Here is a 25252-nt window from a genome sequence, read left to right on the forward strand (position 1 = left end):
AAATTAGTTCAACCATTGTGGAAGACAGTGTGGTGATTTTTCAAGGATCTAGAACCAGAAATACCATTTGACCCAGCAATCCCATTACTGGGTACATACCCAAAGGATTATAAATCATTCTATAAAGATGTGTGTATGATTATTGCAGCACTATTCACAATAGCAAAGAGTTGGAACCAACCCAAATGCTCATCAATGATAGACTGGATCAAGAAAATGTGGCACATATATACCTTGGAATACTGTGAAGCCATAAAAATGATGTGTTCATGTCCTTTGCAGGGACATGGATGAAGGTGGAAACCATCATTCTCTGCAGCTGACACAATAATGAAAACCAAACACCAGATGTTCTCATAAGTGGGTGTTGAACAATGAGAACACATGGACACAGGAAGGGGAACATCACACACTGGAGCTTTTGGGGGATGGGGGCACTAGTGGAGGGATAGCATTAGGAGAAATACCTAACGTAGTTAGGTTGGGTTGATGGGTGTAGCAAACCACCATGGCCCATGTATACCTATGTAACAATCCTGCACATTCTGCACATGTATCCCAGAACTTAAAGGATAATTTAAGAAAAAAAAAAAAAGCCAGAATAATGGAGATACCATTAGGGACATTAGAAGGAGAGCAAGTTTGATTTCAGATACACTGAGTTTTTAATGTCAACAGGTATTTAAACTATACAATTAGAAATAAGGTCCTAGAGTTTAGAAGTCAGTGCAGCAAGATATAAATTTGGTCATTATCTGTATGTATTATATTTGAAAACACTGACGTGAATGAGTGTCAAATGAATGAGAGTGTCAAAAAAGAGAATGTAAATAGATTTCAGTTTTTAGATGGTAAAACACTGGTAGATTAATTCTGATCTCATGAAATTAAATACCATTTACATGAGCCTAGCCTATGGTAACAACCCATAGACTAATTCCTAAACAAAACGAAACAAAACAATTCCAAAAAAAAGTCTTTGAGATTTTGAATGGCTCCATTATAAAAAGTTAGGTTGCAGTGAAAAAATAAATGACACAATCTTTGCAAAAACAGAAATCTAAAGTGTTTTTGAAACCCACCATTAGTAACACTATTTAACATGAAATGAACACTGAACTTATTTAAATCTCAATATGTGGCCCTTCCTCAGTTCCTATTTCAGAAGAGTAAAAATTTCTTCCTTACTAATTATTTGTTCTATTTTATCCTCTGAAATCTGGGCAAACGGCACTTCCAGGGTGTTATAAGCAAATTACATATACAAATAGTGAATAATTTTCCACATCATATTTTCTAGGCTGTGAATCTTGCCTGAAATTTTATGGGTGGATTAATTTCACCTAAATACAATTCCTTTTAGGGCTTTTTATAAGAGAAGGGCTAATGGTGCTCTCCTATCAATTAGTCCTGAACTCAGTTTTGTGTAAACTCAGTTTTGAATGGTTAAGTGCTGTCGCATTTGGCATTTGATAGAAAAATGACATGATACCTCTGTATTGTTTTTTAATTGGGCCAGAACATTCACCAAGCCCTAGGGATATTAGAATAAAACTATTAGAATAGTGTCGATCACAACATTCTTTCCTTCTTTCCAAGGAGATTATTTATTAGATACTACCTGTGCACAGGGCTTTCTGATAAGTGCAGAAAGTGAAGTATAGGTGAGAGAATCACAATGACAATATGAAGAGGCTTTTCCTTAAGAAACCTACAGATTGGTAAATGAGATAAATGGTTATGAGAAGAGCCGACACATCATATTTTTTTCCCCATGAGGCAAGGTAGAAAGAAACCTGGAAGAATTTAAAAGCCAGAAAGATTATTTCCAGCAGGGAGATTGAGAGAGACTTTGAGTAGGAGATTATAAGAAGATTGCAAAGTAAAAGAGCTAGAATTAGGTCATTTATTTGAGTCAAGAAAAACACATTTGAAGACTCTGTAAAGTAAATCCATTGGTGGAAGCAGATTACTGTTATTTGTACTTGTTTGGGTCATTGTAGAAGCACCAGAGATTGCTGAACAAAGGGCCTGAAAAATGCCTGTCTGCATTTCTAGTTTTCATTTGGTGATTTGCAAGTGATTTGGGAGAAACTGCTTTATTTATCAGTTAGAAAGGCTTTTTGTGCAAAATAGCAGAGTAGTTAATTCATTATTATTCAATTCATTTATTCATTCTTTCACTCATATGTTTTCTACAACATATTAATCAGTCATCTATGGCATGGAAGGCACTGAGCTAGATACTAGGGATACTGTGACCACATGACTGGACCTAGTTCCTTTTCTCATAACATATACTATGCAGATCCTTGTTACTCCAAGTGTGTCCGGTTGACCAGAAACATCAGCATCACCTGTGAACTTTTTTTTTTTTTTTTTTTTTTTTTGAGACAGAGTTTAGCTCTTGTTACCCAGACTGGAGTGCAATGGCGCGATCTCGGCTCACCGCAACCTCTGACTCCTGGGTTCAGGCAATTCTCCTGCATCAGCCTCCTGAGTAGCTGGGATTACAGGCACACGCCACCATGCCCAGCTAATTTTTTGTATTTTTAGTAGAGACGGGGTTTCACCATGTTGACCAGGATGGTCTCAATCTCTTGACCTCGGGATCCACCTGCCTCGGTCTCCCAAAGTGCTGGGATTACAGGCTTGAGCCACCGCACCTGGCCACCTGTGAACTTTTGAAAAAAATGTCCAGAATCTGCCTCAGCCTTATGGAATCAGAATCTGCATTTTAACTAGATCCTCAGTTTCTTTAAACACATATTAAAAACTGAAAAGAAGTTGGATCTGTAGCCCTAAATAGAGCTAAGCAAGTAGTTTGCAAGCTCAGGTGTCTTGGTCAAACATTCAGGAGAACAGGGAAAGGATCTATCTGCAAGGCTTTTCTTTACTGAGAAAGGGGTATAGACTTAAAAATCAACTTCTCTTAAGATGACTTTCTGAAAGGGGAGATCTAAATTCAAAATATAGCAAATTTGTACACTATAGAGTGACAAAACTGATGAATTCAGATCTCTTACTCTAAATAGAACTAGAGAGGAATCTCTGAGTGGTCCCCAACAGCCTAATAATTTGTGTTTCTCCAATTAAATATGATCAGCTGTTCTCTTTCCTTGCCTAAAACCTGCCCTTCGTCAGTTTTACCTTGTGCAAATAATATTTATCCTTCAGTAACCAGCATGAATAACACCTTCTTCTTGGAGCCTTTCTCAATACACTAGTTAAAACCAACCTTTTCCACCTTTGAATTACCCCAGCAATTTATGTGTACCTCTCTATGACATGGATGTATTCTGTCCCAGGGTGCACATGTGCAAGTCTATGACTTATCCCTCTCAATAATGCCTTTAAGAAAAACACGACCATGCCATATCTCTAATATACATAGTACTTGACATGTTATGCACACAAGTGGGTTAATTCTGCTTGTTGGATGAACTGAGACATGTAAATCACAACTACATTTTTTACATATTAGAGATTCACACACATTGACAATGTTTAGTGATAGGCCTTGAAAAATACAAAATAATATACAACTCTAAGTTTCCTTATTATGGGTAAGAGTTATATCCAGAGTTCTGCTATGTGCAGAATTACAAATGAAATCTACAATTTTTTGAACTGTTTTGAATCTAGTTGAAGAGGGAAGGCTTTTTTTACTAAAGAATATTTAATGGCAACAGAATGAAGAATATGACACAGTTACTAGCTGAGCACAATTACATGCCAAAATGCAAAATAAGGACTATGGAGATTTCGAGGGTAGAAAGGGATAAATCAGTGTTGGTGAGAATTTCCCAAGAAGTGAATAGAATAGATGAGGCTTGAGTTGGGATTTTAAGAATAGATAGTATTCAGTTTAGGAAGATAAGTGTGTAAAATCTTTATATGCAGATATTCTAAGTAAGGGAAGAGTATGAGAAACAGCTTCTTGCAAAAGGAAACTTGATGTTACAAGTCTTGAAGGGAAGGCATTTATGTCAGGTTGAGTTTTCCAAAGACAGCCACAGTAATATCTCTCTTCCCCATGCTCTTCTGAAATGTGATCTTGTCAATCACCAGTCAAAAGGAGGATCTATGTCTCCTCCACTTGAATCTAAACAGGTTTGTTATTGCTTTAGTCAGTGGAGTAGAGTGGAAATATTACTGAGTGATTTCCAAGGCTAGGTCCTAAAAGGCAAGACAGATGATTCCTCTTGGAATCCAACTGCTGTGCTGTGATAACCCCAAGTCATATGAAGAGTTCATCTGTACGTGTTCTGGCAAATAGCCCAGCTGAGCCCAGTCTTCAAGTCAAAAAGTCTAAATATGAGGCATATGTGTAAAAAGCCTCCATGCTATCCCAACCTCCAACTATATTGAGTCACTGCTAGCCCTTTTAGTCTCCCCAGCTAAAGTTCCAGACATTGTGGAACACAGACAAGCCATCCCCACTGAGTCCTGCTCAAATTTCTGACTCACAGAATCTGTGAACATAATAAAATAATTATTTTATACATGTCACAATTTTTTAAAAATGCAGAATTAAATAATTGAAACAGGCCAGACACAATGGCTCATGTCTGTAATCCCAACACTTTGGGAGGCCAAGGCAGGTGAATTACTTAAGGTTGCCTGGCCAACATGGTGAAACCCCATCTCTACTAAAAATACAAAAAATTAGCCAGGTGTGGTCCTGTAGTCCCAGCTACTTGGGAGGCAAGGTGGGAGGATTGCTTGAACCCGGGAGGCAGAGGTTGCAGTGAGCTGAGCTCACACCACTGCATTCCAGCCTGGGTTACAGAGAGAGACTACATCCCACACCCTCAAAATAATAATAATAATTGAAACAACTCTGATTTCCCATATTTTGAGGGACAGTGTAGCATGATGGAAAGAGCATATATTTTGGAATTAGAGTATTCTGGGTTTGAATCTCAACTCCCTCACTTACTTAGCTCTGGATGCTAAGTGAGTTAAACAGTTTGAGAACCAGTATCCTCATCTCTAAAATGGGGATGGCCATACTACAAAGTCATTGACAGAATTAAATGAGATAAAATGTATAAGCGTTCACCTGCAAAATAGATGCCCAGTGTGTTGTAGGTATTATTACCAGTATTAAAATCTAAACTGGTCTTGCCGTAGGGGTCGCCACCATTTACATGAGCCGTAAGAAGGATACAAGAGGAGAATACATGTGGCCAATAGTTCTGTGAGTGTAAATTAAGGCCTTTTCCCTTGTAAGTGTTTGCTCAAGAACCCCTATGCTGGGAAAAGGTCTTGACATGTGTGTGATGGATTATATATTGTTTACTGAGAAACAGTGGGAAGCAACACCTACCTGTCCCCAGGCACAAAACTGCTTAGGGTGTTATCGGATAGTAAGAAATATGTACCGGTCATGGGCTAGTTAAACCGTTCTCAAAACACAGGATACATGACCTTGTCCCATTGCTGACTCACAAAGAATGCTCTCTAGCTTGTTTTTATTTTAGTAGTGAACAGGCACTATCTGCCCATTTAGTCTATCTTTATTCTATGAAGAAACACTGAACACCTGCTTATTAAAAATAATAACTTGTTAGCAAAGAATAAATACATGGGTCAGAGTCTGCTTAGGGCTCTCAGCTCTGAAATGCTGTGAGTCCCCTGATTTCCAACTCTGGTTCTCACTTTTGCATCTATCTTTGTTTCTGTTTCTTAATTCCTTAATTCCTTTGGCACCACCTGGGTTGGCATCTTCATGACCGAGCTGGTCTCAGCACTCCCAAATTATGCAAATAACAACATAGTAATGATGAAACTTTAATTATGTTTTATAGTTTATGCAGTACTTTAGCACAGTGGTCCCCTATCATTTTGGTACCAGAGACCAGTTTCGTGAAAGAAAATTTATCCGCAAATTGAGCAGGGGAGGGGATGGCTTTGGGATCAAATTGGTCCACCTCAGATTATCAAACATTAGTTATATTCTCATAAAGAGTGCAACCTAGATCCCTTGCATGTGCAGTTCACAATACGGTTTGTGCTCCTATGAGAATCTAATGATGCTGCTGATCAGGAGTTGGAGCTCAGGCAGTAATTCTCACTGGCCCACTGCTTACCTCCTGCTGTGCCGCCCAGTTTCTAACAGGCCACTGCTAATGGTCTGTGGCCAGGGAATTGGAGGACCCTGCTTTGGCAAATGTCACTCTATTTGTGTGTTGGAGCAGACTTATGAGGAAGATAATCCAATTACACCATTTTGAAGATTTTTTTAAGTAGCTGCTGTGGTGAGTAGTTCAGAGTTGGGCCATGATGCCAGAATTCCTGAATTCAAATTCCAGTTTCCCCTCTCATTAGCCATGTGACATTGAGAAGGTTAATTAAACTCTCTTAGTCATCGGTTTTATCACCTCTAAAATGGCAATATTGTACTATTTTTGAAACTGTTTTGAAAATAAAATACAATTATACATGTAAAGCACTTAGAACAGTGCTGTGCACAGAGTTGGGTGTTCAATAAGATGCTATTGTCACAGGTTAGGCTCAAGGGGTTACATTCTCTAGGGTTGCATGGGTATAAATATCATCAAACCTAGGCCTTTTGCTCTAAGTGTTAGACTGCAGTTGATTAATATTTTCCTTATCATTTTTATTTAGGTGAAGACTGACTAATGTGTCTCTTGGTATAATGGTCACTATTTTAAAACAGTCTTTTTCTTTATTCTCTGAATATTCTATGGAAGCTATTTGTGCAATTCAGATACTATGCTACTTAGGAATTTTACCCAACAATGATTGATATAGGCCAGTAGCTCTTGTAGTTTATGTGTTGTCTATAGCAGGAATGGTTTCCTTAGAAAGACTGCCTTAAAAACTAATTCTTGATGACTAAAATTCCCTGCAGGGTACTTCATCTTGATAAGTAGCCAAAGACCTTGTTTCTTCCTAGGTATTGGGAGCATCATCCCTTGTCCTGTTACAGTTAGATCTTGAAGACGCTTTTTAGGTCATCTAAGTAAAACGTCATTCCTTGAAATGAGCTTCTTGTTAGCTCTTAGTGCTCTTTGTTTACATTTTCATTCATTTCTGCAGCCTTCCCAGACGGTGGTTCATCTCCTGACAGTGGCCTCCCTAATGCATGAAACATACTAGTAAAACCTCATTGAACTTCATTTTCATCTTTTTCATGCTCCTCTGAGCATATCCCCCCTCTTTCAATTCTATGTTTTCTTCACTCTCCTGATGTGTCAATAACCTTTTAATCATCCCTATTTTGTTGTATTTTATAAAATATATATGGTTTCTCTAGCCTGTACTTACTTATTTGTGAGATGTCATATTATCTGATGGTGGAAATAGTATGCAAATATTGCTGAAGGTGCCTCACCTCAGACCTTGTTTCTTCCACAGGGGGAGAAAAATGCCAGTCTTTAATGAACTCGGAGCTAAAGTAAATTAGCTGTTTTCTTCAGGTAAGATGGATGATGCTATCAACATTATTAAGTCACTAGGTCTGAATTTCTCTGTATGTAAATCCAATGTAATAAGTGCTATTAATATACTTGCCAATATGTCTCACTGACATATTTTAGTATTTTGACTAAAAACTGAAATAATACTAGTCCTGATTAACTAATTGACTTCATTCGGTTTGCCTCTTACTTATTATCACTTGGCAGGAGGCATTATTTCTCAATGAGTTCAAAATATACTCCACGATAGAAACTTGTCCTACTACTTAAAAACAGTTGATATATTAGCAGATTAATGAGAAATCTCTTATGTAACTTCACTTTAAGAAGTTGAGTAAGGATTTTTGTTTTTGTTTTTATGTATATGTAAAGTATCCCTTCAGTATTTTTGCAACCCTCTCTAAGAAAAGAGGAGCTTATGTAGAAAAGAATGTTCTGGGCTATGATGGCAGAAATGGATAGATGACCATGCCTTTCTGGGAGACCGAAAGAATATTTCTTGCAACTATTCGATCTATCACTGCAAATAGCTGAGTAAAATGAACAATTCAGTACATTTAATCTATGCAAAAAGGGGAAAGTGAGTTATGGTAAAGTTTCCAAAAAAAAAAAAAAAGTCTTCTGCTAAAGGCTGTTTCCTTTATTCACTTATAACAGCATTGTTCTACCAATGACCCAAGCCTCCCATTTCACTCACCTTAAGAAAAACTTTTAGAATTTTGCTGGCATTTGCAGTATTTTATCTCTTTGCTGATTGAGATATTTTAGTAAAAGTGTAACATTTTCCATTTAATAGTAGGTGGGCTTACTACTTTCTAAGGTGAAATTTGTTCCTGGGTGACTCTGTGTAACTTCTTAGCAACGTTTTGCCTTCAAAAAGAAAAAAAAAAAAAGATTTTTCTTTTTTTTTCAGTTTAAATCCACTTTATTAATTGGTGAGAGCTACTTGTGCCAGTAGATACCTACTGATTGCTATTTGCTGACATAGTGAGTTGGGAATGACTGCTGAGAAACTGAAATTAGAATTTGACTCTTCTGACTTCTATTTGGAGGTGGAAGTTGAATATTTGCAACATAATGTCGTTTCATTCACCATAGAAATGTGCTCGTGTTAATATATGTAGAGCAGAATTCTCTTGTTATTATTAGAAATAGGCTGGGTGGAGAATTAGGAGCAAAAAATGGAAAGGTAGAAAACTGTTCACTGACTCATTCCTAAATTTACTTTCAAGGAGAAAAAAAAATTAATGGAAACGACTGTTCTTTTATGGTGTTTCTATTCCTTAAAGAAATGATGAACTGAGCAAAGAAAGAAAAGGGGCTCGCTTATATTTTATCTCTCATTTACATTCAAATATGGTTCTGATTAAAATACGTTTTGGTGGCACTGACTGGGTAGAATTTATCTGTGAAAAAAATAACCTGTAAAGGATAATGTTTTATTGTTTGGTATTATCAATGCTACAACTCCAGTTCTTTATAGAGTTTAGCCCTATGCATATTCTGTAGAATTACTAATTCTTCCTGCTTTATGTGGCTCACATCTTTACAGGGGAGCTTAATCTGAAGTTTGGCATGCCCTTTTTATCTGTTTTTTCTTTCTTTTTTTTTGCATTATGATTTCTTCTAAAATACTCTATTTTCTAAAGAATTTTAATCCATTGAGGTCAAAAAGCTTTATTGATACTTTCTGCCATGCTTTAGGTAAATTTAGGGTGCAGTTTCTTTGGTGGGAGAGAGCCATAGGAAAATTATTTCTTGCCACCTATTGGAGAACGGGAAACCTGAAAGGACAATTACATCGGTGTAAATATGACCAGCTGGTCTAATGGCCCAGTGGTGCTTGTTCAAAGTGGCCAACCTTAGTGCCATACTTTTGTTGCTTATCTGAACAGTGAAAGGGATTTGAGACGTTAGGTATTTCTGCTATGGAAGTCATTAAGCTCAATGGATTGGGTATAGTAGGTATGTAATCTAGAACCCTGCTTTTCAAAATGTGGTCCATGGACTAGTAGCAGAAACATCACCTGGGAACAGGTTAGGCGTGCAGCATCCCAAATTCCACTCAAACACTACTAAATCAGAATGTGCATTTCAATAATATCCTTAGGCGTTTTACATGTGCATTAAACTTTGAGAAGTACTGGTCAGAAAATACTTCTTCACTCCCTTAACAAGTTCTCTAATCATAATACTTATAATAACAGCACTAATAATATTTATGCAGCAGAAGTCATAAACCTGAGGGGCATTTTTCCTATTGTCCCCATTTGATAGTTATGGCATTTGCACTCAGAGAAGTCACACAGGAATGCATTTATTTGTGAGATTACTGAGAGAGGGTTTTCTTCACATTGGCTTTTGTTCTTTTTTTTTAATTTTTAATTTTTTAGGGTACATAGGAAGTGTATGTATTTATGGTGTACATGAGATATTTTGATATGGGCTTCCAATGCATAATAATCACATCAGGATAAATGGGGTATCAGTCACCTTAAGCATATATTCTTTGTGTTACAAACAACCCAATTATACTCTTTTGGTTATTTTAAAATGTACAATTAAATTATTATTGACAGTGGTCACCCTGTTATGCTATGAAACACTAGCTCTTATTCACTTTTCTGGCTATTTTTGTACCCTTTAACTATCCCCACATCTCCCCACCCCTTCTCTTCCCAGCCTCTGATAATTATCCTCCTACTGTATCACCACGAGATCAATTTTTAAATTTTGTTCTCCTAAATAAGTGAGAATATGCAAACTTTGTCTTGCTGTATCTGGCTTATTTCACTATAATCTCCGGTTCCATCCATGTTATTGAAAATGACAGAATCTCATTCATTTTTATGGCTGAATAGTACTCCATTGTGCATATGTATCATATTTTCTCATGCATTCACCTGTTGATGGACAATTAGGTTGCTTTCAAATCTTGGGTGTTATGAAAAGTGCTGCAGTAAATGTGGAAATACAGATATCTGTTCCATATACTGATTTCCTTTCTTGTGGATATATACACTTAGCAGTGGGATTGCTGGAGCATATATGGTAGCTCTATTTTTAGGTTTTTTTCAGGAACCTCCAAACCGTTCTCCATAATGGTTATACTAATTTACATTACTACCAACAGTGTACAGGAGTTTACTTTTCTCTACATCCTTGCCAGCATTTCTTATTACCTTTCTTTTGGATATAAGTCATTTTAACTGGGGTGAGATGCTATCTCATTTTAGTTTTGATTTGCATATTTCTGATGATCGATAATGTTGAGTTCCTTTTTTTTTTTAAGACAAAATTCTCTTGAAAAGTTTATTAACATAAGTAACAATAAATATTCAACTTTTTGGTTTTCAGGAAGTTTTTAAGGATTAAATTTCAGGAGTCCTCATGTAAACAAATCAGATATGAATAAAGCCCTTATAATGAACTTTGCAAATAAAAATTTTAAATATATTTTTTCTTAAGATGGCAATAGTATTAACATGCTAGTATTAACTTTTCTTATTTTTATTAAGATTAGCTCTTTAAGATTGTTACTAACAAATCTTGATTTTTATTACTGTGCTAGGGTAAGATTTTAATCACTAAGTTCTTCCTCATCACTGAAATATGTGCTTTTCGTTTCCCTTGGATGTCTTGAATCATCTGATGTTGAGGGGCCTCCTGAACTGGGTTTCCATTTTTCTTGTTGCTGTTCTTCAGTATTGTCTTGCTGGAATGCTATGGCCTGACTGAGGCTGCCGAGAGCAGGATCCTCCCTTTCATCTTCACTTTCTTCTTCTACTTCCTCCATTTCTTCTTCTGGTTCAGGAGCTTTCTTTTTTTTTTTTTTCTTTCTTCTTTGGAGGCTCATGTTCTCCAAGCATATTTTTTCTGACAGGCATACTTAAAAGTGTCCACTTTCTTTACAACTTTGCCATATTTGGAAAATATCTTTAGATGGGGTAGGCCTGGGAGACCAGAAGAGTGCGAGCCCTCAGCTCAGCTGGGGCTCAACCCCGACTCTCAGTGGCCTTGGCATCACGAGTCCTGGGAGGGGTCAGGCGTGGAAACAAGATGGTAGCAGCTGCTGGGCCTCTTCCTGCTTGTAAGAGATCCATTGATCTCCTTTTCATATTCTCATTTGGAATTGGTATGTCTTCTTTTGAGAAATGTCTATTCAACTATTTGTCCATTTTTTGATCAGATTATTAGATTTCTTTTCTATAGAGTTGTTTGAGCTGTTTGTATAGTCTGGTTATTAATCTTTTGTCAGATAGGTAGTTTGCAGATATTGTTTTCCCATTTTGTAGGTTATCTCTTCACTTTGTCAGTTGTATTCTTTGCTGCACAGAAGCTTTTTAACTTGACGTGACTGCATTTGTTCATTTTTGCTTTGGTTGACTGTACTTGTGCGGTATTGTTAAAGAAATCTTTGCCCAGTCCAGCATCCTGGAGAGTTTCTCCAAAGTATTTTTTCTTGTTTTTTGAAGTAGTTTTATAGTTTGAGGACTTAGTTATAAGCCTTTAATCCATTTTGATTTAATTTTTGTTTAAGGCAAGAGATAGGCTTCTAGTTTAACTCTTCTGCATATTTATATCCAGTTTTCTCAGCATTATTTAGTGAAGAGTCTGTTTTTTTCCCAATGTATGATTTTGGCACCTTTGTTGAAAACGAGTTCACTGTGGATGTATGGATTTGCTTCTGGGTTCTCTATTCCGTTCATGGGTCTATGTGTCTGTTTTTTATGCCAGTACCATGTGGTTTGGTTTCAATAGCTTTGTAGTATAATTTGAAGTCAAGTAATGTGATTCCTTTAGTTTTGTTATTTTTGCTCGAGATAGCTTTAGCTATTCTGGATCTTTCATGCTTTCATATAAATTGCAGGATTACTTTTCCTATTTTTGTGAAGAGTGTCATTGGTATTTTAATATGGATTGTATTGAATCTATAGACTGCTGTGGGTAGTATGGGCATTTTAACAATATTTATTCTATCAATCCACGTACATGGAACATCTTTCCATTTTTTTGTGTCCTCTTCAATGTCTTGCATCAGTGTTTTATAGTTTTCATTGTAGAGATCTTTTCCTTCTTTGGTTATTTCCTAGATATTTAATTTTATTTATAGCTATTGCAAAAATGGGATTCATTTTCAGATTGCCCACTGTTGGCATATAGAAATGCTACTTATTTTTGTATGTTGATTTTGTATCCTTCAACTTATCAGTTCTAATATTCTTTTGTTGGAGTTTAGGTTTTTTCAAGTAAAGGATTATATCATCTACAAACAAGGATAAATTGACTTCTTCCTTAATTGTAAGTATTTTATTTTTCTCTCTTGTCTAATTGCTCTAGCTAGGACTTCCAGTACTATGTTGAGTAACTCTGGTGACAGTGGGCATTCTTATTGTGTTCTGAATCTTAAAGGCTTTGAGCTTTTCCCTATTCAGTATGACACTAGTTGTGGATCTGTTTTATATGACTTTATTATGTCAAGCCACGTTCCTTCTATACCCAGTTGTTTAAGGGTTTTTATCATGATGGGATGTTGAATTTTATCAAATGGTTTTTTAGTATCAATTGAAATGATCTTCTGGTTATTGTCCTCCCTTCTGTTGATATGATGTATTACATTGACTGATGGTCTGTGGTTTTCTTTTTTTTGATATGTCTTTGTCCGGTTTTGATATTAGGGTAATACTGGCCTCATAGAGTGAGTTTGGAAGTATTCTCTCCTCCTCTATTTTTCAGAATAATTTGAGTAGGGTGATATTAGTTATTCTTTAAATGTTTGGTAAAATTCAGAGTGAAGCCATTGGTTCCCAGGCTTTTTTTTTTTTTTTTTTTTGCTGGGAGACTTTTTATTATGTTTGATCTTTTTACTTGTTATTGGTGTATTCAGATTTTGGAATTCTTCATGGTAAATGGTGAGAGCTTTCTAGTATCTAGGAATTTATCCATTTCTCCTAGATTTTCTAATTTATTGTCATGTAGTTGCTCATAGTATCTATTAATGATTATTTGAATTTCTGCTGTATCAGTTGTAATGTCTCCTTTTTTATCTCTGATTTTATCTATATGGGTCATCTTTCTTTTTTTGTCATTAGTTTTGCTAAAGGTTTGCCAATTTTATCTTAAAAAAACCAATTTTTTAAAAATTTATTTTTGTATTGTTTATTTCCAATTCATGTATTTATTTACTTCTACTCTAATCTTTATTTTCTTCTACTAATTTTGGGTTCAGTTTGCTTTTGATCTTCTACTACTTTAAGATGCATTATTATTTATTTATGCATACATAATAGGTATTTATTTGAAGTCATTGTCTCCTCCTCCTCCTTCTCCTTTTTCTTCTTTCATATTTTATTTTATTCATTTTATTTTTTAGAGACACATTCTTATTGTCACCCAGGTAGGAGTGCTGTGGCATGATCTCAGCTCACTGCAGTCCAAACCTCCTGGGCTCCAGCAATTATTCCAGCTCAGCCTCCTAAGCAACTGGGACTACAGGTGCATGCCACCACATCTAGCTAATTTTTGTATTTTTTTGGTAGATTTGGAGTTTTGTCATTTTGTTGTTGTTGTTGTTTGATATGGGTGCTTATAGCTATAACCTTCCCTCTTAGTACTGCTTATCCTGTATCCCTCTTAGTACTGCTTACCCCGTATCCCTCTTAGTACTGCTTACCCTGTATCCCATGTGGTATGCTGTGTTTTCATTATAATTTGTTTCAATACATTTTTCAGTTTTCTTCTCAATTTCTTTATTGACTCACTGGCCATTTAGGAGCATACTGTTTAGTTTTCATGTGTTTGTATAGTATTAAAAATTCCTCTTGTTGATTTCTAATTTTATTCCATTGTGGTCAGAGAAGATGCTTGATATTATTTAATTTCTTAAAATGTATTAAGACTTGCTTTGTAACCTAACATATAGTCTGCCCTCAAGAATAATCCATTTGCTGAGGAGAAGAATGTGTATTTTGTAGCCATTGGATAAAATGTTCTGTAAATATCTGTTAGATTTTTATTTGTTCCATAGCGTAGGTTAAGTATGATGTTTCTTTGCTGATTTCCTGTCTGGAATATCTGTCCAGTGCTGAAAGTGGGATGTTTAAGTCTCCAGCTATTATTGTATTGGGGTCAATCTCTTTAGCTCTAGTGATATTTGCTTTATATTTATGGATGCTCCAGTATTTGGTGTATATATAATTGTTGTATCCTTTTGCTGAATTGGCCTCTTTATTATTATACAATTATAATCCTTTGTCTCTTCTTATAGATTTTGTCTTGTAATATGTTTTGTCTATTATAAGTATAGCTACTTCTATCTTTTTTCATTTCCACTGGAATGAAATACCTTTTTTCTTCCCTTTATTTTTAGTCTATATTTATAGGTAAAGTATGTTTCTTGAAGGCAACTGATAAATGCATCTTGTTTTTTAATCCATTCAGTCACTCTGTGTTTTTAGATCGGAATGTTTTATCCATTTACAATCAATGTTATTATTGAAAAGTAAGGACTTACTCTTGCCATTTTATTCTTTGTTTTCTGGTGTTTTCTCCCTCCCTCCCTCCCTCCCTCTTTCCCTCCCTTTCTCTCTCTTTCTTTCCCTTTTCCTTTTAGTGAAGGCGAGTTTCTGTGGTAATATGATTAGTGATTTAATATCTTGGTTTTTACTTTTTGTGTATTTGTTGTACGTTTTTTATTTGAAGTTACCATAAGACAAATACTATCTTATAACCTATTATTTTAAACTAATGACAATGTAACACTGATTGCATAAATAAAGAAAAAAGAAAACTAATCCAAGCTCTGCAGTTTAACTTTTCTCCTCCCACTTTTGAACTTTTTGTTGTTTCTATTGATATCTTGTACTGTGTCTTGTAAAGCTGTAGTTATTATTTTTGATTGGCTTATCATTTAGTCTTGTCACATAAGAGTAGTTTACACACCACAATTACAGTGTTATCATATTTTGTGCTTTTCTGTGTATTTACTATTACCAGTGAGTTTTGTATCTCCAGATTTTTTATTATTGTTCATTAATGTTCTTTACTTTCTGATTAAAGAACTCCCTTTAGCATTCCTTTTATGATAGGTCTGGTGTCGATGAACTCCCTCAGCTTTTTTTTGTCTGGAAAAGTCTTTATTTCTCCTTTATGTTTGAAGAGTATTTCAGCTGTAGCTAAAATCAGCCAGGCTGTGTTCTTCCCTTTAGGGTGATGAGTTTCCCTAGGGGTCCAGAGATGCTGTTTTTTACTACTCCAGGGACTGGAGTAAATAAACTTTAGAAATTTGCCTGGCGCTCTATTCTACTCAAGCTGTGCTGGCACTGACACTGCAAGACAAGTCTTTCCCACTCTTCTTTCACTTTTCTACAGTAACAAGAGCCTCTTTCCTTGGCCACCACCAACAAAAACCCACAGTGGGTGTTGCCAGTCTACCACCAATATTTACTTAAGGACCAAGCACTAATCAGACAGCTTGCAATGAATGCTGCAGACCTGAGACTCACCCTTCAGGTCAATGGGCTCTCCTTTGGCCCAGGGCTGGTCCAGAAATGCCAACTAAGTGTCAAGGGCTGGCATCAGGGATCCTAAGAGCCCTCTTAGTGCTCTACCCCTCTGTGGCCAATATAGTACCTAAGGTGCAAAACAAAGTTCCCTTTACTTTTCCATCTGCTTTTTTCAAGCAGAAATGTTCTCTCAGCCTAACCACTGCAGATGAGAATATGTGGGTATTACCTGAAGTCAGCCCATTTCAGAGTCTCACCCAAGGCCCGTGGTATGCTACCTGGTTATCAGTGATGGTTTTTCAGGGCCCAGAGGCTTTTTATTCAGCAGGTGATGAATCTAGCTAGGACTGATTCCTTCCTTTAAAGGAAGAGGGCTCTCTTCTGGGCCAGGATGTGTCTAGAAATGTCATCTGGGATATAGGGTTTGGAATAGGGGCTTCAAAACTCTGCCCCATGCCTTTCCCTCCTGTGGTTGAGCTGGCATATAAAATGCAAGATAAAGTTTTCTGTGCTCTTCCCTCTCCTCTCCTCACAAGGAAGGAATGAACACTTGGTGAGAGTTGTGCTGCCTGGGGCTGGGGGAGGGGTGGCACGAGCACTTTTTTAGCTGCCTGACTGGTGTCTCACTAGATCACATTCCTGCCATGTCTAGCCTAGCCTAGCACTAGAATTTGCCTAGGAATTGCAGTCCTTGTGGTCCAGATGGCCTTTCAAGTTTATTTAACAACCCAGATCAGTTTAGCCCATGGTTTTGCGGCTTGCTGGAACTCAAGTTCCAACAACCAAAATGGCTAGGGCTGGTCTAAATGCTCCCTCCATGGGTAGGCCGCTGGGTTCTGCTCACCTTTGCTTTCCACTGTGACAGGGCCGCACCAAATTCAATACAGGGTCCCAGAATCTCTGTACTCTCCCTTCCCCAAGTGTACAGATTCTTCCTGCCATGTGACCTTTACTGGGGGAATGAAAGAAAGTTGGCATTGGTGATTCAGACTGTGTTTCCTACCCTCTTCAGTGCCTCTTTCAGTGATATGAAGTTAAAGCCAGGTAGTGTAATTACTCACCTGATTTCTGGTTCTTATAAATGTGTGTGTGTGTGTGTGTGTGTGTGTGTGTGTGTGTGTATGTTTAGATAGTTGTAAATTTGGTGTTCCTGCAAGGGGCGGGGGGTGATTGGTGAAGGCTTCTATTCTACATCTTCTTTGCCCTTTATCTACATTGCTTTTTGACTGTGGATCTTCAGATAACCAGTTTCTCAAAGTTCACAATAGATTTATACAAATTGAACTTTTTAGAGACTGACTTATAAGCAACAATACCAGAGTATCTCTTTATAAGGAAAAACATAATGGCCACATGGGCCAGATCACTGGTTGTGAGCACATTCACAATCTCTGTGGCAGACCCTGAGAGGATAGCAGGGTAAAACCAGGAGGCTTTTCACTAGTCTGGAGTTGGAGTGACACAAACTGGCTGATGAGAGGGGAAGTTACTTGATAATCTTAATATATATTGCTACTAACTAATGATAACTTGATGTAGCTATCTCTGCTCTGGGACCATATATATGCCAAGGACACTGGAAACTTGACCTTGATTGATAGTATTTTTTCCCCCTCATCAAGCCTGGCAGTTCAAGGTTCAATCCTACTTCTATGAAAATTTTGCTTTCATTTAGAGCATATCATTTTGTTGTAAAGTTAATGCTATAAATTTGCCTATAGTCAAAATCTTGCTCTTGTACTTTACTAAAGCCTGTTTCTAATCTCAATCCATTCTGAGCTGACTTTCTTAATTTCTCTACTAAGGTATACCTTAATGTTTTGGAACGTTTTACTACTCTTAATCCATGTTTTCAGAAAAGAGAAGGTTTACAACAATTGCTTCCTTGTTTGGAAATTTTAAATAGCTTTGGTATTGACCCTATTAACACAGCATTGAACATCATGTGAACAGATGTGTATGCTATTATTATTATGTGTGTTAGCAAATACTATATATTTATAGTTGACCTGTAAATGCAAAGGCAGTGGCTGTTACTTATCAAGCCTCTATTTTGTGTTGGGAACTCCCATTTATTATATAATTATAACTCTAACAGAAGATATTTCATTCATTTATCATGACATTTTTGTAAGGTAGATATTAACATCCCCATTATACAGAGAAGCAAACTGAGTTAGACTGAGTTTAAATAACTTATCCTAGGTCATATAGATGGTAAGTGATGGATATAAATTTTGATATATGTGACAAAAAGCTCATATTCTTTCCAATTCCTTAGCTTTACTTCCATCTGGTTAATGGTTATTTATTGTGGTTAAGATTCTATTAGTAACATATAAGGTATATCATACAAATGTGACTTATGGACACGTAGGAGACAGTTAATCTCTAGTAGTCTACAGGTTCGATGGAAGAAAATCTATCAGTATTCCAATATAACAGTGTCTTGACTGAGAAGTTCATCCTTTTTTCAGGATAATTTTTGCCCTCTTATATATATATTTTTTCTCACTAGAGAAGCCATAATCCAATTTAAACAACTTTGGACATTACATAAAATAGCTACGTAAGTTATTTGTATTTACCACATGAGTCTATACTAGAAAATCATGTGTGTTTTATTTAATCAGACATAATTAATGTATTCATTATGTAGTAATATTTTTATCTTGTTTAATAGAGAAAATAATTATACTCAAATTTAATTCCTTATGAAGGAAATAGATCTGAATTAACAGATTTCCCAGTCTCTTAATAATAATCAAGATCTTATAGCTATTCATACTGATGATAGCTGGCACTGTTTTTGGCAATGTGGTATTACATAAGCAGAACATACAAGAATCCCTGATGTCATAAAAATTAACTTCTTCTAAAAGGCTATAGAAAAATTTAAAACTACACAACGAAGAAAATTATGTAATAATTGCAACCAGTGAGTATTATAGAAAAATAATTTTAAAAGAACAGGAAAGAAAAATTGAGAATGCTGAGGCAGTATTATATAAATTGGTTAGAGTAGACCTCACTGAAAAGAAGAGTATGGAATAAATGAAGACAAATAGTTAATCAGGCAAATATCTGGGGAAGAGCATTTCAGTAGAAGCAATAGCTTCAACAAAGGCTTAAATGGGAGCAATGAAAAGCAAAAAGGTCAGTGCGCTCGAAGCAGAGAAAGGGAGAGAGAAAAACGTTGTAGGAGACAAGTTAGAGAACCAGAGGCCAAATCATGTAGGCATTTGTTGGCCCTTATAAGGGCTTTGGCATTTACTCTGAGTGAAAAAGGATTATTGGTGGTTTGGGGCAGAAAACAATATTTGACTTACATTTTAAAATATCACTGTGGACACTGGATAATACGTTGAAAATTACTTACAGAGAGATAAAAGAAAAATCAGTTAGGCAACTCGTGTAATAATTCTTGAATGTGATAATGGTGCCTTTGATAAGAGAAATAGCAGGGAGCTGGGGAGAATTATGCAGATGATAGAGATGTTTAAAAGTAGAGCCAACAAGATTTTCTGATGAATTGAGTATGAAGCATAAGAGACACAGAGAAGTCAAGGGGAACTCCAAGGTGACTGACCTGGACAGTTTCAATGATTATCATCTATTGAAATGAAGAAAGTTGTGAACGTAAGATGCTACAGGGGAGGGGTAAAGATGAGAAGTGCAGTACTAAAGATATTGAATTTGAGACATTAATGTATATACAAGTGTGGATGTGTTGGTACACAGCTGGTGTACAAGTCTGGAATTTGAGAAAAAAAATACGGTCTAGAATTTTACATTTGATTTTTGGGAATACAGATGGAATATCAAGGCCCAGAGACTGAATGGGATCATGTAAGAAGTGAGTGTAAATAGAAAATCAAGAACAACAAAGGGACCAAACCTCTAATTATTCTAACATTTAAAAATCAGAAAGGAGGCTGTGTACAGTAGCTCAGGCCTATAATCCCAGCACTTTGGGAGGCTGAAGTGGGTGGATCACGAGGCCAGGAGTTTGAGGCCAGCCTGGCCAACATGATGAAATTCCATCTCTACTAAAGATACAAAAATTTAGCTGAGAGTGGTGTTGAGTGCCTGTAATCTCAGCTACTTGGGGGGCTGAGGCAGGCAAATTGCTTGAGGCAGAGTTGCAGTGAGCTGAGACCTTGCCGTTACACTCCAGCCTATAGTGAGCTGAGATTGTGCCATTGCACTCCAGCCTGGGTGACAGGGCAAGACTCCATCTCAAAAATGACAATAACAACAACAAAAACAAAAAACAAATCAGAAAAGAGAAAAGGAATAAGCAGCAGACACTGAGAGGGAACAAATACTAATGTAAAAAGAAAATTGAAATTGCATGTCAAGAGTACACAGTGTGTCAAAATAAGAGGTAGGATTTCCACGTCTGGTTGTAATGAACACAATTGCAAAACACTATCCCTTTCATACAAACCAAAACAAATTAGGTAAGCTACCAAAATCATAAATTTAAAAATGTCATCAGAAGCTTCAGATATAAAGAAACATAAATTAATTAAGTTTTAGAAAGTAATGAGGAAAGCAAAAGCTCACAGTTGTTCTTAAAACCAGAAGAGCAAGGGAAGAGGAAGAATGTGACATAGGTGTCCATAAGAGTAAATCAGATGAGCTTTTAACAGACTTCCATTGCCACATGGCATGTCAGATTAGAACTCTGAGGAGCCTAGTCATAGCAGGTCTACATTTACTGGCCAACAGTTTCCAAGGAGCCTTTGTAAAGTACACGGGTAGTATGCTGAAAGCTGAGGACAAAGAAGAAAGGCTGAGAGAGACCCCTGCTGAGGCATGCTGGCTCTCTGTTTATGGCCTGCTCTCTGCAGGCCGGGGTGCAGCCTGCCGTACTGTAGAAGTTGGGCACATGATAGCAAAGCTAAGAGAAGTCCCTCTGAGCCACTTGTCTGAAGACTGAAGAGCAGAATGGCTGAGATTTTCTGTGGAGCAGAAAACTGAGGACAGGATTGAAGAGTAAAGTGATTTCCACCAAACTCCAAAAGCTGGCAGTCTGGCTGTCACACAGAAGATTTCCCATTGTTTGGAATTCTGTCAAGGAAATACCATCAATGCAGCTAAAAGAAAAAAATTCTGATTCCACTTGTAAAATATTACACTAATGCTGCAAGAAAAGCCAGATTCAGCTCAAGTACAGATAAGTGGTTCAGCAGGCTGACAGAAGAAAGGGTGTGCCCTTTCTGGAGGCGAATATTATTCAGTTCAGTCTCCATGTCCTTTTATACAAAAGCTACATTATCAAATGAAAAGCTAGAATACATTAAAAAAACAAGAAAATGTGATTTATGGTAAATAGTAAATAGGAAACAGCATAGCTAAATTGATAGGGAGACAGCACTAACATGGTAATTATTAGATAATAGAGCAGCTTTAACACAGCTTTGATGGGGTCTGCTGGAAAAGATTAACATCATCCACTAAGATATGAAGCATTTCTCCAGAGAGATGAAAACCATAAAAAAGAATGAAAAAAATGCTAGAATTTAAACAAAGTGGTGAAAAATAAAAAAATTATCAGATGGAGCAACATAACAGCAGTCTAGAGGGTAGGAAAATTGAAGTCGAAAGGCAGGTCAATAGTATGTATTCAAACAGAAACACAAATAAGGGATATAAAAGATGGAAGAAAGTAGAGCAGAGCAACTCAACTCTGTGGGACGATATCAAGTAGTCTAACGCGTAATTGAAAGTCCTGCTAGGATTGGAAAGAGATAATGGGGCAGAAAAATATGTTTAAGGGAATAATTGACAAAAATATTCCACCTGCAATGAAAGATAGTCAATCTAGAAAGTCCTGCTAGGATTGGAAAGAGATAATGGGGCAAAAAAATTTGTTTAAGGGAATAATTGACAAAAATATTCCACCTGCAATGAAAGATAGTCAATCTAGAGAGCCAAGGACTTCAACAAACCTCAAGGAGTATAGATTAAAAAGAAGAGCAGGCCGCGTGCGGTGGCTCAAGCCTGTAATCCCAGCACTTTGGGAGGCCGAGGCGGACGGATCACGAGGTCACGAGATTGAGACCATCCTGGCCACATGGTGAAACCCTGTCTCTACTAAAAATACAAAAATTAGCTGGGCGTTGTGGTGTGTGACTGTAGACCCAGCTACTTGGGAGGCAGAGGCAGGAGAATTGCTTGAACCTGGGAGGCGGAGGTTGCAGTGAGCCAAGATTGTGCCATTGCACTCCAGCCTGATGCCTGGTGACAGAGTAAGACTGTCTCAAAAAAAAAAAAAAAAAAAAAAAAATGAAAAGCATGCCTATGAAAAGCATAATAAAAATGATGTAAGCAAAAGGTAAGGGGCAAATCTGTAGTGTAGTCTAATAAACCCTCCCAAATATAAGAAACAATCAATGGCACAGTAACCCATGGTAACTGAAGTCAAACAGTGGTGAAACTGCCTTTGCAAAAATTATAACCAAGGAAATTATGACAGTGAAAGAGATCAGACCTAACCAACTCCATCTTGCTTCTAACCTTTAAGCTGTCCTTGTTTATTCCTGAGTATAGGCCAGACTGATCTTGGGAAGGAATTCAGTTTATGGTTTGACTCTGAAACCAAACTGACAATAGCCCTTTCACAAAAAGACCACCTTTTTCCGTGGGGATCAGCCTGCTTTGCAGGACTAACAAATTAGCTACAAGATTAGTAATTACAGTTTAGGGGTTATGCTGCAGCCTCTGGCTGCCAGACTGAACTTCTTCTAATTGCTCCTGGGGATAAAGTCACTACTGTAAAACCTAAGATCAGCTGAGTGCATCAAGTGCACAGTCTGCAAATATCTCCCACCCAGACCAGTAGTCTGATTCAATCAGTTCTGTGATCTCACCCAGGAACAGAAGACAGCAAGAGAACCTCACTTCGACTCCCCAAAATTCCATCTCCAGCCTGACCAATCAGCACTCTCCACTTTCCGAGCTACCAAATTATCTTTAAAACCTTTGATCCCTTACCAAGTGTGGTAACTTACGCCTATAATCCCAGCACTTTGGGAAGCTGAGGTGGGTGGATCAGGAGTTCAAGACCAGCCTGGCCAAGATGGGGAAAGCCTGTCTCTACTACAAATTGCAAAAATTAGTCGGCGGTGGTGGCAGGTGCCTGTAACCCTAGCTACTCAGGAGGCTGAGGCAGGAAAATCTCCTTAACCCAGTGGCAGAGTTGCAGTGAGCCGAGATGGCGCCACTGCACCCAAGCCTGGGCAGAGTGAAACTTCATCTCGGAACAAAAAACAAAAAACAAACTTTGATCCCTGAATGCTCGGGGAGACTGATTTGAGTAATAATAATACTCCAGTCTCCTACACAGGTGGCTCTGCGTGAATTACTCTTTCTCCATTGCAGTTCCCCTGTCTTGATAAATCAGCTCTGTCTAGGCAGTGGGCAAGGTGAACTTGTTTGGTGGTTACAGTGGCCACTCTGAAGAGTATGGAGATTGACCAAAGTATGACACGGAGGAAACTTCTGAGTGATGGAAATGTTCTGTTTCTTGTTTTGGGTGGTTGTCATGTGAATATCTACAACTGTCAAAACCCTTTGAACTATGTACTTCACATATGTGCATCTTAGGGGTTTGTAAATCATACTCCATTTTTCTTTTTTTGAGACGGAGTTTCGCTCTTGTTACCCAGGCTGGAGGCGCGATCTCGGCTCACCGCAACCTCCGCCTCCTAGGTTCAGGCAATTCTCCTGCCTCAGCCTCCCTAGTAGCTGGGATCACAGGCACACGCCACCATGCCCAGCTAATTTTTTGTATTTTTAGTAGAGACGGGGTTTCACCATGTTGACCAGGTTGGTCTCGATCTTTCGATCTCGTGATCCACCCGCCTCGGCCTCCCAAAGTGCTGGGATTACAGGCTTGAGCCACTGCGCCCGGCCTCCATTTTTCTTTTTAAAGAAGAAAAATATGAGAAAGCGTTATCAACCTCCGCCTTGCAGGTTCTCCTGCCTTAGCCTCCTAAGTAGCTGGGACTACAGGCAGGCACCACTACCCCAGGCTGATTTTTGTATTTTTTAGTAGAGATAGGGTTTCGCCGTATTGGCCACTGATCTCGAACTCCTGACCTCGTGATTCTCCCGCCTTGGTCTCCCAAAGCACTGGGATTACTGGCGTGAGCCACTGCGCCCAGCCTAAAAGATATATTAAAGTAGTCTGTCATATTCTATTATTGAGAGTGAGAGGAATAGAGAGGGAGGGGAGGAGGGAGAAAATTAATTATTGTCTTTCTGGATTATGTAATTGTAGTCACATTTGAAGACTAGAACATGAACTAGAAACATATCCATTGGAGGTCTCTTAAATAACGTTTCCCAGTTAAAATATTAAATAATGATATATACTTTGGCTTAAAAATTAGTATTAATAAGAGTGAGCCTTAGTAGAAATATGTATCATGTAATTAAATCCCCCAAATAAAACTGTTGCTCACATGGTTGTCCTGTGATTAGCAGATAGATGAACAAAACTGCTAAACCAGCAAGCTGGCTCTTTCACAACCACAATTTATTATTTTAGTTTCACTTTTCTTCGGCTATTTTCTGCTTTGTCCTCCCCTGAGATTTGAAAAACGGTGCCTTGCCTAGTATATGGTAGGAAGACCTATTCCTGTTCTCAAATGTTACTGATTCAAAATTCATAGCCATAGTAGTATGTCCGAGAAGTACCCTGCGACTGTGCCAGCCTCCAGAGTGTTATAGAAAGAGCTTATTTTCCATCCATTTTCCATATCTGGTGTAATCTTGGCCTTGAGAAAGCAAGTGTCAGAGTTTTTATAGCTAATAAATTCCATGAATGAGAGCAGACTGCTGTTGTGGTTGTTAAGTGTTTGGAATTCTCTCTTCAGACTGTCCCATAATTTCACTCCTTTTCCTAGAGGTTAACAAAAACAATTAATATGAAAAATAGGGCCATCTGGTAATTTGTACCTCATAATAATGAGAGGGTCAATACAGGTCAAGAGGGTACACTTGTTTCTAAAAATTGCAAAACAAATATAAAGCTGTTTTTAATTTTTTTTTTTTTTTTTTTTTTTTGAGATGGAGTTTCACTCTTGTTACCCAGGCTGGAGTGCAATGGTGCGATCTCGGCTCACCGCAACCTCCGCCACCTGGGTTCAGGCAATTCTCCTGCCTCAGCCTGCTGAGTAGCTGGGATTACAGGCACATGCCACCATGCCCAGCTAATTTTTTGTATTTTTAGTAGAGACGGGGTTTTACCATGTTGACCAGGATGGTCTCAATCTCTTGACCTCGTGA

The 25252-nt window shown here is 37.5% G+C and overlaps 1 long non-coding RNA gene across 2 annotated transcripts in view; it reads left to right on the forward strand.

Moving 5' to 3' along the window:
• LOC128929955 (uncharacterized) overlaps nucleotides 1-13183 on the forward strand; it is a 356823-nt gene extending 343640 nt beyond the window's left edge. For both annotated transcript variants that reach the window (XR_008477320.2, XR_013528907.1), the window contains 2 exons: nucleotides 7387-7448; nucleotides 12688-13183. This is a non-coding gene — a long non-coding RNA (uncharacterized LOC128929955). The remainder of the gene's footprint in view (nucleotides 1-7386; nucleotides 7449-12687) is intronic.
• The last annotated feature ends 12069 nt before the right edge of the window (nucleotides 13184-25252 follow it).

Source organism: Callithrix jacchus, chromosome 17, assembly GCF_049354715.1.
Source record: "Callithrix jacchus isolate 240 chromosome 17, calJac240_pri, whole genome shotgun sequence".
NCBI lineage: Eukaryota > Metazoa > Chordata > Mammalia > Primates > Cebidae > Callithrix > Callithrix jacchus.